At 36.8% G+C, this 13,504-nt stretch overlaps 1 long non-coding RNA gene across 1 annotated transcript; it reads right to left on the bottom strand.

Annotated features, from left to right (window-relative positions):
* Positions 1-3,438: 3,438 nt before the first annotated feature.
* On the bottom strand, positions 3,439-13,181 carry LOC139600445 (uncharacterized). The gene is made up of 3 exons (XR_011682544.1): positions 12,566-13,181; positions 7,276-8,886; positions 3,439-7,026 (listed from the first exon to the last, which is right to left on the bottom strand). It is a non-coding gene; the product is annotated as an uncharacterized lncRNA (long non-coding RNA).
* Positions 13,182-13,504: the final 323 nt, after the last annotated feature.

Raw genomic sequence — 13,504 nt, 5'->3', positions numbered from 1 at the left:
AAAATTAAAGGTAAGAAGCCTGTCAATAGGCTGTAGTAATCAGGTTGCTGACCTTTGCTCTTATTAATGAATAGCTACAGTACAATTCCTGTGCCTTGTAATAAAAATGTCATCCCCGCTTCTCTAGACATTCTGCTCTCTTTTTCTACCTGGACTTTGAAGCCTTTACTGAGACAAAGCAGACACTGTAAATCTGATGCATAATGGAGTGATATTAAGTATTTGGGAACAATTTTCTATAAACCAATTAATTGATGAAATCTTTTTTGTGGCTTCATTGAATGTTGAATAAGACCCTTACGTGTCCATGCTTTTTTCTGGAGGTCCTGTAGACGCTGAACTAAGTAATGAGTAATACACAGGGTAAGAGCTTTGTTCTCAACTCAACTTGTCCTTGAAAGCTACATCTACTATTCTTGGAATAAGGTGACTGTTACTTGGGAAGTGGAAAATCAATATGTATGTAAGTGACCCTGTGTTTGCTGCTGGTATGATTCACTTTAACTGCTATGCTGAAATTATAGCTTAAAAAAACCAGACTGATAATTCCAATCTTAAAAGAGTTATTTTTTTTTTAAATACAAATGCAGCTAAACTGTTTTTTATTAGCTACATTAAAAACTGTTATTGCTGACGAATAGCATTCTTGACAATAAGAAAAATAACCAACTTCAAATAATCAGAATTATTCTCTCATTTCTAAAAATAATTATGTGCACTACTTTTGTTGCTTCTCTGTGTGTCAGAGGGTACCTTGTATTACAAGCTTAAAAAGAAAAATCTTTCAACCTGTGGCTTGAAAAGTACTCTTATTGAAAATCAAATCTGAAAATACAAACTGGGCTATAGAATTGCCATTAAAAAAGCAAATGGTATTATCAAAATCTCAGAGTGAATAAGCTAAACAGAAAATTAAGCATCTTGGGACTTGCTAACCAAAATGTCTCCAAATTAGCTGAAGAACAGAAGCTAAACACCGAATACCAAAGTCTATTTTGTGTTGCTGGGATTCTTCTTATTCTTATACTCCCATAACATTAACTTATGTGCACGAGTAGCAGAAGTGGACTTTTGACCTATTAGGTAGTTACAGCTGGTTGGAAGGCGGTGTAGCAAAAGCTGACAAAAACTTGCTTCTCTTAGCTCTGCAGGATGCTAGTGTGATTTTGTACAACCAAAGAATTCAAATAAAGCTAGTGCAGTTTTTTTTATTTGGTTGTTTTGATTTGGGGTGTCTTGTTTTGGTTTTGTTTGCAGTTTTTTTGTTTGTTTTTGGTGTGTTTTTTTGGTTTGGTTTGAGTTTTTTGTTGCTCAGAGGTAGAGACACACAAATAGTTTGGAGTACAAATATATGCAAAGAGCCTATTTCCCAGCCAGGATTACAGATTTTTTTATGGACTTCTCTTCCTATTACAAGGAATGAGAAGCATCCAGAAGATCTATTACACTAAAAACTTTTATCTCAGGTACCTTAAGTGCTTAATTGTATTGAGGACAGAAGTACAGAACAATGGTAATGAAAGGGTCTTCTGGTGGTTGTCTGGTCCAATCTCATTGATCCAGAAAGGCCAGACAGACCCAGTTTCCTGGGACCATGTCCAGATGTGTTTTGGTATCTCCAAGGATGGAGACACCACCACCTCTCTGGGCAACCTGTGCCAGTGCTCGGTCACCCTCACAGGGAAAAGGAGTTTCATGAGGTTCAGAGGGAACCTCCTGTGTTTCAGTGTGTGCCCATCACCCCTGTTGCTGTCACTTGGCACCCCTGGAAAGAGCCTGGATCCATCCTCCTTGCACCATCCCTGCAGGAGTTTATGTGCACTGGTGAGATACCCTGAGACTTTTCTTCTCCAGGATGAACAGTCCCAACTTTCTCAGCTTTTCCTCATATAGGAGATCCTCCAACCTCTTAATGCCTTCACGTCTTTTGCTGGAGTCCCCAGTCCAACTCTTTTCAATGTTCTGTACTAGGGAGTCCAGATCTGGACTGAGCACTGTAAATGCACCCTCAGCAGTGCTGAATAGAAGAAATGGCTCACCTTCCTTGACCTGTGGGCAACACTTCTCCTAGGGCAGCCCAGGACACCACTGGCCTTCGTTTCATTGCATAGTGGATTCTGAATATGGTACTAAAATCCAATATCATATTTATTCATGTTAACTCCCCCAAGAAACTTGAAGGAGATAACTTAGTGGAGGAAATAATCATTCTGTCATTCCCTTTTTCTGTAATAAGAATTATTTCCCAGTTGTTTAATCTATTTTAATAACTAGCCTCTTTTCTAAGCTCCATCCCCAAGTACGATGACCTTTGATTTCGCACAGCACAGAAATATTCCTCTTCTGTTCAATTTATAATTTCTGACAAACACACACACCACCTCCTATGTTTGAATTTACACTGCCTTTACCTGCTTCCAAATACACACTGAGTTAAAAATAAAATTGGTCCATTAAAGTCTTGAAGAAATACAAGTTCATTTTGACCATCCCTCCAAGGACTAAATCCAACCCAGATATTTCAGAACAGAATGCAAAAACAAGGAAACTATAAAGTTAAATAAAATAATAATTTATTAATAAAATATAAAACCTACTTATTAATAAGAGGCAATTACTGATTCTCAAAAAACAATTAGATTCAGGAAATTATGGTATTTGCTGGAGTCAGTTACTATCAAAATATAACAGAGCAAATGAAAGTGTGCTAAATGTTTATGAAGATTTATTGAATTCAGTGTGAAAGTCTGGAAAAAATATATGCCCTGAAAACATCCTAATTTTTCAGAGATTTTTTTAGATATGTTACAGGAATAGACAACATACTAAAAATAGTGTCTGTTAACTTATATATTATCCACCCTACTCACTGTGGCTTGCTACAATAATAAATAATTCACAGTTAGAGCTCAGAAATATTACTGTGGGTTATTTTTGTTGTATTGGTGAAGATACAGCCATTATAGCAAGAGCCTCCTAACTTACCTGGGCTCCACAACTGTTGTCAGGGATGGAAATGTCTCTGGAATCTGACAACAATTTTCCAGGTATTCTGGTAGTGATTGCACCCCACTATGAATTAGTTTGTACATCGCACAGACAGACCAACTAACAGTCAATGCCACTTTATTCTAATAGGGGAGAACTGTCCTTTTGGCTATTAAACATATACCTCTGCTGAAAGAAAGGTTCCAGCATACTGGCCTTACTGTAATTCACAAGATGGCTAAGTAGAAAGGAAGAAAAATGATTGGTCATCATTTGTTGACAAGTAAACAAGAAAAACATGAACCATCCATGAATCAAATTGGACACATTTCAAGCAAATTACTTAGAAAAATCAATATTATGTCAGGTTTTACCCTCCATCTTCATTAATAACTGACAAATGCAGCAAGCATCAGTGAAGACTGACAAATAAAAGAGAGGCATTGAGAAGGTTAGCACCATGTCCTGAAGAGTAGCAAGATTATTCACTGTGAAATAATGCAGACTCTTGTACTGAAGAAACTGTAATGTGAAACACAAATAAAATATGTATAAGCAGAAACCTGGAAAGAAAAATGTTGACAGTAACCAAAAAGTATGAATGTACAGTTGATGGGACAAATTTCATGTGGCAGAAGAAAAACAATTACAGTTATAAGGTATGTGGCATCTTGTTATGGGTGAAAAAAGGGTAATGCAATATGCCAGTCTTCTTGTTACAGTTTCATGAAGAGTATTATATTTAATTGTTAAAACTGTCAAAAGGAGCCAATCATCCAACAGAACACATCAATCAAAACCAATAATGATTTAATATTTGGGAAAATGTTTCTGACTTAGGTTTCAGAAATAAAAAAAGACCAGGGCAGTGACCACCCCCCTGTATTGGGCATATTGAGGGGCTGGAATGTGTCCAGAGAAGAGCAGCAGCGGGGGGGGAAGGGTGTGAAGCACAACTGGTTTGTGCTGGAGAAAGTGGAAAACGACTGGGCTGAATTAGTTATGCCTAATGCCCAGAGCCTTTGTGTTCCTGACTCAGCTGTGGAGATGTGCTCCTGTTTAGCATGAAGCTCTTAGTTATTAGCTGTACATTTCCCTTTGGGAAATTAGGTGTGCACACCAAGGTTGATATAACTCCGTGACTGAATAACAGCTGAGAGTTTGTTCTCTGTGAGAAAATAATCACATAGCAAGTCCACAAGGTTTGGACTGATGTCACCTAAAGCTTTGGGAATAAGATGAAGGTGCTTTTGTATTTGTAAGGAACAGAAAAACTGTCTGCATAAATACAAAAGAAATGGAACTACCTATCACTTTCTATAGATATGGCTGAAGTCTGTAGAGAAGATGCAAGGGTGTTTCTGAGATTCAAACTTAAAATGTGCCTTTATGGAGAAGGTTGCATAGATTTCATGTGGAATGAAATGAAAGGATGTTGAGGTCAACAGAGTCCATAGTAACAATGTTCTGTTGAAAACACTGTTCTGTTGAAAAGCAACATACAAAAACCAGCATACAGAATCATTTTAGATTTGATTTGAAAGCATAGACAAGTTTTATTTTCCATTATATGTTTTAACACTGTTTAAATTTTACAGCTTAATAGCATTATCTAGACAAATTCTAGGCAATTTAAGGGTATTTTGACTCAGCAAACATATCACTAAAGGGTTATGGGGCCATTGGTCAAGACAAATTAGATCAATCCCTGAGCAATGAAGAGGACCTATGTAATTCTGTCAGACTTAAGAACTGGATGGGGTATAGGCATTTCATGACTTGTCTATTTTCTCAGTCTCCAACAGAAATTAATGTGACCTGGCACTCACTCACAAAAAGAATTAATGGCTTAATCCCAGTATTGTATGGCTGCACACAAATTTCTACAGTCACAGAACAATGTGTTCAGAATCAATTACATATTGAACTTTCCAGAAAAGGAAATGCTTTTGTTATATTTATGAAGAAATCATAAAGAAGTGCACAGGAAAATTAGGATTAGCAATGAAAGTAGAAACCCTAAATAGAGAGTATATGGGAGAAGGAAAAATGATATTTAGATCATTTAAAGCACTGTAAACTTCTGCTTCTCAGTTGTGAAAATGTTATTACAAAGAGTTTCATTAGGAATCCAAGTCTGTGAAAGTCTTGCAGGCTGTGAACTTCCATTTCATAAATGCAGTAAATTTAGGGCTGTATTTAGTTGAGGTATCCACTGTCCTCTCCTTTGCATTTTTGAATAGCTAACTTTCAGAATCTTCTGCCTGCCTGTTGTCTTGACTGATTTGTGTTTAAGCAGATGACCAATACCCTTACATGGATCTGGACTGAAACTTATTTGGTGGCCAATGGAAGGGTAAGTAAGATCTTATACTAAAATAGCCATTAAGCAAGGACATAATACCATGGGCCAAATTTGCCAGACCTGTGCTCTAAAAAAGCATCATTGAAGACTTATTTTGAAGGCTTAAGAGATCACTATTTGGCCTACATTATTTAAAGCAGTGGATAATCAAAGTAGAACATAATGAGAACTTTGTAATTTTCCTAATTTTTTGTAATTTCTTTCTGATTATATGTCCAAGCTAAGGAAAACAAAAAAAAAAGAGAGAGAGACATTATCAGTGACAATATGTGACAATAGGAGAAAGAAGTGTATTCATATAGAAAAGCAAAAACCATTATGGCTCAGAATAATGCTGTTAACAGCACCAGCACCAGAAGGAAAAGTCCAACACAGGCAACAGAGAGAGGGGGAAAAAAAAAAAGGCAAAGCAATTCAGTCTATGTATTTATTAGCTGTACATGGAAAACCCATGACTAAAGACATGGCTTGGAAATTTGATCTTAATGTTACCAAATGCAAATGGAAGCTGATCAAGTGCTACTAAGTGTGCAGAGACCATGTATAAACAATAAAAGTTCAGGCAGGATTAAATAAAGTGCTCCATGATTACTGTTTTTGAAACTATTCTCTCATAAAGTTAACGAAAAAAAATCCAAGACTTTGGATTTTTTCTTTGGTTCTACTTTGTGTTGCTTCAAATTCCAAATTAATTTATTGCAAATTTTAAGACTTTTAAAGATACAGTTAGAACTGGAGATTTTTTCATGTTAAGGATCACATTAAAACCAAATCTTACTCCAGCAGCATGTTCAAGCTAGTTCATTATTTCCACACATGAAAATGCAGAAGCTCAGATACAATTTTCCCTAAGGACTGAAAGCATACTAAAGGCAATAACAACAAAAATGAAAAACAGCCCTACTTGGGAATAGAATAATTATATTTCTAAACCATTTTTCACCTGTTTAAAAAAAATGCATTATGATGTTCTGCAGCCTCCACAGAACTAGCTGATTCATATATATACACATGTACATATGTATGTTTTAAATTCCCACTGTTTATTAATTTTTGACTCTGAGCTCCACTGAGTCCAAATGCACTCCTCAGAGCATCTGTCTTTCAAAGCTGGGACAACACCCAATATCCAGCTGTCACTAACATATACTAGTAATAAATAATACAAAAAATGAATAATATGAATAAGTGGCAGGGAAGATTTGGGAGGATAAATTTACCCTTCAGAGGTCGTGTACAAGACCTGATTAAATGTCTAACAGACCCAATTTTAGAAGCAGTGAATTTGGCTTATTTTAATTATTAGCTTTACAGGAGCCATCAATTATAGCTTGAGATACAAATCATTGACTGCTAAAAGCTAATAATGGGGCAGGCACTATACATCCTCAAATATCTCTTTTAAAAACAATTCTCTGGCACGTATCAGAGTTCCCTAATCCATTGCATGTATTCTGTTTGCCAAACCCAGCAATAAAATATGCAAAAAATTCTACAGAGGCAGCAGATGTTCTTGGTAGCAAAGAGTTTGTAAAAAGCAAAAGCATGTGGAGGTGGTTAGAGCAGTTTTGTCTGCTGAAGTGTCAGCTGGGTCATTGCTGGTGTTGGTCAAAGCAGGACAGATCTTCTTCTGAATATGAAGTTGCTCAAAGACAACAGTTGTTGGGCCAGGCCTAATGGAATAAAAGAAAGAATCTTAGCCTGAATCCTGCTTGTGCCTGTGTTTTTTCCCAGGATCTTGCCAGCACTGTCAGTGTCTCTAAAGAAAGAGACACTGGGTATACAGAGCTGTACTCCCAGGTTACTAAAGCCTAAGAACTACTGAAGGTTGGAGCTAACTTGGAAATGGGAAGATTTTAACAAGTTATTAAATCATAAATTAACTCAGTTCTGAAGTAAAACCAAAGCATTACTTTACTTACATTGCAGTGCTTGCCACATATACATGTTACTAAAAAGGCATGAAATTATTGCTATGCAGCAGGAAATGTGGTATGAGATGCTGAAATTCTATACATATATCTGGAGAAGTTGTGGGTACATCTTCATACACACAGTCATGCTCTGTCTCTGAATTCTGGACTCTGAGACAGGTAGCCCAATAGAAAAGCAATCCCATTAATATGCACCTGTGTTAAGAACTGCACATCACAGAGACTTGTTCTCACTTTTCCATTCAGCTTCCAGATAGCATCATTTGGGGTTTGATCCCTGTATGGGTCATTCACTTAAGAGCTGGACTTGGTCCTTCTCAGTCCCTTCCAATTCAGAATATTTTGTGATTTCTGGTTGTGATTTCACGCCATCACATCTCAGATCATAGAGCATTGACAGAGCTGATTCTGTTAGAGGCACATGTCACATGTGCAGCATGGTGTACAGTTTCATTGCTCCATACTCCTCCCTGGTGTAGGGCTTTTGGAACCATTGGTGACCCTTCTGTCTCCATCCCTGAGCATGAGAAAATGAGTTGGATTCTTCGCCTCTGTTGCAAGAGGATTGTCCCCATTGTCTCTGTCTTCAGGCCTAGAAAATCCACTCTGGAGTGGGTTGGGCTGGGTTAGAAGAGATTTTATTCGCAGGGGTCTCAGTCTTAGGATATATCATTTTATTACAGTCTGGGTTATTGTTGCTAGACAAACTAAAGGAAGGAAAATGAAGTAAAAACAAATTCTGAGTCAGATTTTTTATTTCCAGTGATGTGATTTACTATAGTTTTCACATTTAAAATATGTTAGAAATCAGCATCTCTGATCATTGGGATGCCTGATATTAGTTGTGAAACCAGTATCTTCTATCTTTCTATAAACACATTGCCTTCTAAAGGAATATTTATAATTACATGTAATATTTGTTCTATGGAGATTTTTAATTGCTTTACAATTGCTGAACAATACAGATTTAAAGTCTGATGTTACATATTTTATGATTAAATTAACAGAAATTGTACCAGAAAGCATTCCAATGAAATATTAATTTTATTAATTCTAGATTAATCTTTGTTTTAGTTCACAAGTACAAATTTTAAAAAAATCAAAGCTTAATGAAGTTCTCAGAAGAATAGTATGTTTCATTTCTGTGAAGTAGTCAGGAAATAAGGCAAAATAAAGTGCAGGAGAAAGGTTCCTATCAATAACAAAATTAATTTAATAAAAACAAACTAGAAAGAGTTCTTATGTGCTTCAAGTAAAAGAAAAAGGAAGTTAGTAATTTATGAGTATATTGAAGTATATTTTAAACATATATGAAGTATACTTCGTATACAAAGTATACGAGGTATACTTTAAACATATCTGCTTTTGTTGCTGAGATTATAAATAATTTCCAGAAAGTAGGTAAGAGTTATTGACCTCTAAACACAAAAGTTGTTACGATAGGAATTAGGTCAGCTCAGTGTAAGATCCTTAGAGGAGAAGAGGCTTCATTAGTTGCGTTTTTTTGCATTTTGTTATGACAAAGAAAGTGTTCAGCTTCAGACTCTTCTTCTTGAAACTGTGATGATAGGTTACTGATAGGTTATGATTCTAAGGAAACTAAAAAAAATAAAATTAAACTCATTAGTAAGATATTTTTATGTGAATTTGAATTGCTGTAGTTTTCTAAATGTACATACTCTCTTGGTTTTGAAAAAGGTTTTGCAAAGTATTCTTTTACACTGTGTCTCAAAAAAGACTGCCCACTCTGTTTCTTTAGGATTGCTCTCTTCCTGCTGTGTCTAGCATGAAGTTTTATTTTTCTACAGACACACTTTCATCACAGGGTATGTGTCACAAGACTACCCACTGTGGGATCTTTCTTTACTCAGATATGAGCTTTATGAAAATGAAGTTTAGACCGGATAAGTTAAAAGCTGTTATCAATTCCTAGCATCTGGGGGCAGTATGAGTGCTGCTGCTGTTCCATGCAAAGGGATCATGCAGTTAAGCACCAGCAGTGACCAAGGTGGCTTCAGCCTCAGCATCTGGAGTCACATCTCCATTCTCACACCCTTCTGCTCTTGCAGAGGTCTCCTTTGTGGTAAAACCATAGCTGTGAGACTGCATTTATGACACTGAAAAACATAGTCCAAAGCACTTTTATTTCAGCTATGTGATTTAAATGCTGGTATTATTACTTTGCATGCCAGAATTATTTTACCACCTATTCTTTAAAGAATCTGCAGCAGCTCAAGAGACTTCACAAGGTCTGCATTAAGTAGAAGAGGATAAATAAACTAAATAAACAGCATCAAACAAAACTCATCATTGCCTGAGGATTTACATGCTCAAATGCAAAGTCCCAAGCCCCTTCCAAAGTGTTTCACTCAACCAACATGAGAAAAAATGCATTTTAAAATCAATTATGTGCATGTCAGTGGTGTTGTACTCTCACTAATGTAACTGAGATCAGTTAGATTATCTACACCAGGCTCAAAAGGTCCTGCTAGCCTAATGTCTTGCTTCTAACTGTATTTATCATTCAGACTTTGGGGCACGATGGAGCCCTTTGATGTCTGACATGTGGAAATATTCCAACAGCTTTTGGTCTCATCCTTCTCTCAAAAAACTGAAAATCAGCTCTAGCGCTGAAACATGCAACTGAATATTCTTCTGCAGAAAAGTATCATCAATGATTACATCTTCAGAATGTCCAATTCCTTATAACTGTAAAAATGGCTTTGAACTAAAATAGTTCAGAATGGCTACACATTTGCAATCACTCTGCATGGCCAAATAGGGAAACTTACTGCCAATATACATAAGAACCTGTCCTTAAGGAACTCCTTTGCTGCCAGAGAGTCTTTCCACAGGAAACATCAACATATTGAACTTCCCACTCTAAATAACCTCACAAGAGCTCTATAAATCAGAAAACAGGCACATGAACTCATGGTCCTCACTTTGCAGGCACATAAGTTCATGCAGCTGACAGGTTGTATTAAGCCTCTGAGGGACTGTATACATGAATCAGGGACTAAGCAAAATCAGAGAACTGAATTTAGATTGAAATTGGTTTTTAAATTACCCAGGGTAATTCAGAGGTCACTCATTCTTGCATGACAAAACATCCTACTTCCCATTCTGGTAAACCATGAGGGACAATTTATTACAGAGTACTTTAATTTATTACACAGAGTGCTTCTAAACATTTCAAAAATTAAGCTTTAATAATTAATTTACCTCTATGATATGTTTTATCTGTCTCTCCTGAACTTGTCTAATATTTTAGATTCTACTCAACTTTGTTACTTTTACTTAGGGATTTGTAACTGACAAAGAACAGTAGACCTTGAAATAAGGAAAATAAAAATAGGCACAGAATAAGCTGCTGAAATCTATTGTTCAACAGTGTAGGTGTGTGTCGTCTATAATTTATCAGCAGCATAGTCTGGAGAAATGGTTACATTCAAAAACCTTAGACATATCTGGGTTTCAGAGGAGATTTCCTCAAATGGCAGATGCTGATGTTATTTTAGATTTTAAAATGGTTTCATGTTTCAATAAAGGTTGGTAATGGACAATCACTGCAGTGTGCTAGACATTCCCTGCACTTACTGCAGCCGAAGGGATCTCAAAGCACGTCAGGAAGGTCCTGGTATCAGACTACTCATTTCTCCCTTGATTTCTCTCTCTAATGATCCATGTAGTCAAGACATGCTTATTAATGAATAGAAGCCACTGTTATGAGAGCACTAAGTGTCCTTTTGCCTCCATACTTACTGGGAAATTGTTCAGAGTGAATTAGTCTAATTAGTTTCAATTTTTTCACTTTTGCTTGCAACCTCTTCATATGTTGGATCTGGTCATCAGTGGAGGCGAAAGGTATCTGCTGTGAGCTGCTGCTGCTCTGCTCATTTGTTTATGCTGTTCCTCTCCTCCTCACAAAACAGCCTTGCAATAAACACTTCCCAAGCCTCCTATCCGTGCATCTCAGTTACTCTCATGAAAATATCTCAATTGCTTGACAACTGTTGGAAACAAGGCACAATATGTGCCTGAAATCTTATGTAATATTGGTCATGTCATTGACACTCTCTCCTCATGGTATTGGAGATTTGAGATTAAGTGGAGGGTTAAAGTTTAAATTGGTCTGTTTTGTCTTGCAAGCTCCCCAGAGAGAGGAATATTCACAATCTCCCTCTACAGCCTTGCCCTGACATAAGGCTTGTAGGATGTGCCACATTCTTCCTCTTCCCATCTGTTTCAATCCCTTGCTTTTCTCTAGCAAACAGTCCTCCCTCCTCCTTAGGAATTAATTCTTTTTTTCTTTTTTTTTTTTTTTTTTTTGAAATAAATTCTCTTTGGAGAGGAGTGTCAATTTTGTCAATGCGGCAGCTCATTATTTTGTGTATTTACTTATTATCCTCCTTCCTCTAATAACCATAAAGATATTAAATGTCTTTCAGAGAAAAAAAAGTGAGGTAATTGAGCAAATTAATGTATAAAGGTATTAAATTGCTCATTCAAGATCTGAGTTCATCCAATCACATTAAGGTTTACTGAATATCAAGTACTTCCAGAAAATATTATTCCTCTGCTGTAAGTAACAAATGTCCAAGAGTCTGCAGTCCTGAGAAGTTACTTTAGAAACTGAAACAGAAAACCAGATATAAACCTTGAAGAGCTGCAACGGGTACAGCTCACGTACACAAACTTAAGTAAAAGCTGATATAACCAACTATATAGAACAGAACATAATTGACATTATTTATGTATGACCTTTCTTAGGATGGAGAGGACTGCACTTAAAAGAGAACTTGGTAAGATGTTTCAGGCTATAAGTCTTAAATAGGTTTTGTCTTTTGGGGCTGTTTACTCCTCATGACAGTTTAAATTTTTCTTCTGTTTTTCTGCCCATAAAACAGAGACAAATACACTTATTCCTTTTTGAGAAGCTTTGTGAGTTCCTAGAAGAAAAAAATAAAAGAACTAGAAATTATTAATTAATTAAATAGCATTTTAATTTAAATTCTGAGGAGAAAGCCAAAATGACTACTGGTCAGTTCGTTCCCAGGGTTATTCCTTCTTTGCTAATTACATGTTTACCTGAGTGAAAGAAGAGTTGTGTACCCCAAGGACACTACTGAAGTTATAATAGACTGTAAGCTAGGCACATAATTAGGCAGTTTTAAATTACATAAACTATAGGCTATTTGGTGTCAAATAATTATGGTCTTATCATTTCCCCACTAGAGACAGAGCTTAGAAAGTAGAAAAAGTACTCAGAAATAACCTTGACGTGACGTGGTCCAACAGCCCTCCAGAAGGAAGGGTTAGTGGTGGAAGAAGTGAGGCATGAGCATCCATCTCCCTGCCCAGGCAAAGTTATGCAGGTCTGTCTTAGGGCAGACAACGAAGAACCAGCTTCTTCATACTTCCTCCCAAACCTATTTTCTCTAGCAGCAGGGCTGTTCAGTCCTGCCCTGTCACTGGGCACTGCAGAGTGGTACTGCATTAATTTCCAAGCTTCCTCCACCCCCCACACTGCTTCCATTCTTCGGCTCTGCTTCACCCAGAGTTAGTGAGAGCAAACAGGAATCACAGAGGGGTATTGCTGCCACACAAAAGAGCAAGAACTACATCACTGCATCATGCTGCAACTTCTGTTAAAAATTCCGAATGGTATCTTTAGGAAGAGATCTTGTTTCACAAATTCAGGCTGTAATGTCTGCAAAATAAAATCTTTCTGTGTCTATCATTTTGCTGAATTAGGAGCAATTTGTCCAGCTAAACTCAGCTTTAACACTTCTTACTGAGCTGCCAAACATGCTTATTTGGTCACTGTAATCCCATCCAATACAACATATATCATCTGATTGTGCTACCCACCATGCCAAGGAGAAACTGATCCTGTCCTTCTTCCAAGGTTACATCATATGCTGGTAATGATTCAGAAGGTACCACAGCTCAGCATATGTTTTTCCCTGTCTTCAGCACGAAATGTGTAGGAGAGAGGCTATTTGGATATGGCTCACAGCAGACAACACAGGCTGAGAGTGTTTTAACAGGAAAAAAAAAATATCTTACTGCTGTTTTACAATTTGTTCTGTTTGTCTTTTACTTAATGCATGAGATTTAACTTCACCTTGTTGCAGATAGGGCCATTATCCATTTTCCACTGCATGGATTTGTAAATGTGGTGTGACCTCTTGTGGTGCAATAAAATATTACA

The sequence above is a fragment of the Agelaius tricolor genome, unplaced genomic scaffold, assembly GCF_023055355.1.
Source record: "Agelaius tricolor isolate 1412-34295 unplaced genomic scaffold, bAgeTri1.0.p SCAF_27, whole genome shotgun sequence".
NCBI lineage: Eukaryota > Metazoa > Chordata > Aves > Passeriformes > Icteridae > Agelaius > Agelaius tricolor.
Note: the sequence above shows the minus strand (reverse complement) of the source record. Positions and strands in the feature narration are given on the sequence as shown.